Below are 2,804 nucleotides of genomic sequence, written 5' to 3' on the forward strand. Positions count from 1 at the left end.
CGAATAAGAGAAACGAGTTCCACAACCCAGAAATTTCTTGAGGCCAGAGACCTCGAGCATCTTGAACATCTCAATCATTGGCCTATCATTCATGGCCAGAACAGATTCGAAATCCACAACGAGGGTATTGATTGTGTGACTTTCCATTGATTTTTTTTTTTAAAAAAGAAAGAGAGCCCGAAAATATCTGCGAAGAATATAGAAAAGGAGTAGGTCTCATGTGAGACTGTGAGGGTTTATTTCACCCTATCTTGTGAGGCACTGCCCTCATGAGGTGATCAAAGACCTAGATTTACACACACATACACTCCATGAAGTGATCAAAGACCTAAATTTAATCACCATGTAAAATCAATGGCTGAGATTCTGTGAGGGCACTGCCCCCACAGGTAGCATCACCGACTGTGAGAACCCTACCCATATTCACAATAAAAAGTAATACTCTTAGCATAAAAAATAATACTTTTTCATGGGTGACCCAAATAAAAGATCCGTCTCACAAATACGACCTGTGAGACCGTCTCACACAAGTTTTTGCCATAGAAAAGTTGGGAGGAAAGAATTATAAATATGATTAAACTATTTTTGTCATATGATTAAATAGTAAATTATATTAGTCACATATTTTTAAAAAAACCAAATAACCCTCCCATGCATATTTGAATACACACAAATATATTCATTAAGGGTTATTTTTAAAGTTTGACCAAATTTATTCCTCTAAATTTCATTTATCGTTTATAAAATTATTTATATTTAAATGTTAAAAAATAGAGACAATTATATATATCTAGATCCTCTGAATTTTTTTATAGTTATAAAAAAATTAACTATATTTAAATTCTACGTACATTTACCCCTCGAGGTTTGTAAAAATAATAAATAAATTTAATAACTTCTAAAATTACTAACACTCGCACCAATTTTATTTTTATCTTACATTTTGCACCTAAGTTCGTATATATATATATATATATATATATATATATATATATATATATTTTAATGTAAGAAAAATACAAACTTGAGGGAGATTAGTAATGTTAGAGTATCAGGCTTATTTGTTAATTCGACAAACATTAGAAAAGGTAGACACAATTAACATAAAAAAAATTTCTCTGTCTTTCTTAATATTATTATAACAAAACACTCTTACAATATCAAATATACCAACAATTTTTAGCTCCACTATCTTCATTTTATCGGTAACTTTAAAAACTCATATAGCTTTTTAAGAAAACTTTATCGTTATATATATATATATATATATATATATATATATATATATATATATATATATATATAGGTTCCCTATTAAAGGAAATCCACGAATATATGCAGAAAGTAATTTGCGGAAAATAATAAAATTCTTTAAGGCTGTGGTTCCTCCAGTTTCTGATGTATATAAACCTTTAAGGGGTCTATATACATCAGAAACTGGAGGAACCACAGCCTTAAAGAATTTTATTATTTTCCGCAAATTACTTTCTGCATATATTCGTGGATTTCCTTTAATAGGGAACCATCGTTGTTATTTTCTGAATTACTTTCTTTGTTACTTTCTGAATTATTTTCCTGGTGTATCATTCATATAGGTTTAGTTCAAGTAGGAATAAAACCCTTAACTAAGGAAGGATTAAATACTTCCATCCTTACTATTTTAAGAGATGCCAGATTCACAAATTTCGAAGATTCATTATTAAGTTCTGTTGAATCCAGTCTGTGTACCGGACCAATTTCTTTTGATTGTTATCCTAACTTCTCTGTATCTCTAAACGATAAAAACATTTTAAAATCCTTAGTCTTACAAATAAAAACTCATAATTATAATATGCTTAAAGGATCAATTCCGGTTGCTGTCATTTTTAGAATCCATTACAAGGCTATGAATTCTGTCTTTGCTACAAAAGTAAAATATCATAGTAAGAAAGGAGAAACCCTATTATTACAAACAGATTTAGGAAAATCCAATACTGTAATTCCAAAACCAATTCAATGGAAAGATATAACACTACCTGAAGAATGGATCTTAGAAGGTGCTATTATTCCAGAACCTATAGGACACATAGAAACAAATACTCAACTAAAAGAAATAACTCAATACGCAGATGGAAAAATTAAACTCTCATTTAATCGAAAATCTGGTAGTAGCAATAGATACGATGAATCATCTATTACAGATACCATAGATCTAGGAAGAATATCACAAATCCCTTCGGTCATAAATATTTCTCCCTATAAAACACAACCTAGATATTCTACTTCAGATTTACCTAATTCAGTTTTAAGAAATGTAGATTATGCCTCTGAAATTCCTAGACCAATCTATACGAAAATAAAAGAAGAAAGCTCTCAAAAACAATTTCATAATTCAGAATCATATCAAGAACCAACTAGTCCAACATTTTCTGTAATTACAGAAAACATTACAAATGAATTAAATGTTATAGAAAAAGAATTTAAAATAAATAAAAAAATATTACATGATGATTTTTATGCCAAACATAATATGGAAAAAAGAATATGGTTTTTCCAACACTTTATAAATTCTAGAAAAGTTATTCAAGAAGAATTTATGAATTTATAAAAATAAATAAAATACATATTTTATTTTTTGACTGGTTTGAAATATATGCTTCTCAAAATTCATTAAAATATCCCTTTTCTAAAAGTATAAATCCCGTTATAATAAGAAATAAAACACAAGAATGGCAAACAATAACTGATACTAGGACAATCCAATCTAATCATCCTCCTTTACAAGGAATTAAAATAAATATACAAAATCAACAAATAGAAGCTAT

The sequence above is a fragment of the Primulina eburnea genome, chromosome 6 (assembly GCF_022965805.1).
Source record: "Primulina eburnea isolate SZY01 chromosome 6, ASM2296580v1, whole genome shotgun sequence".
Classification (NCBI taxonomy): domain Eukaryota; kingdom Viridiplantae; phylum Streptophyta; class Magnoliopsida; order Lamiales; family Gesneriaceae; genus Primulina; species Primulina eburnea.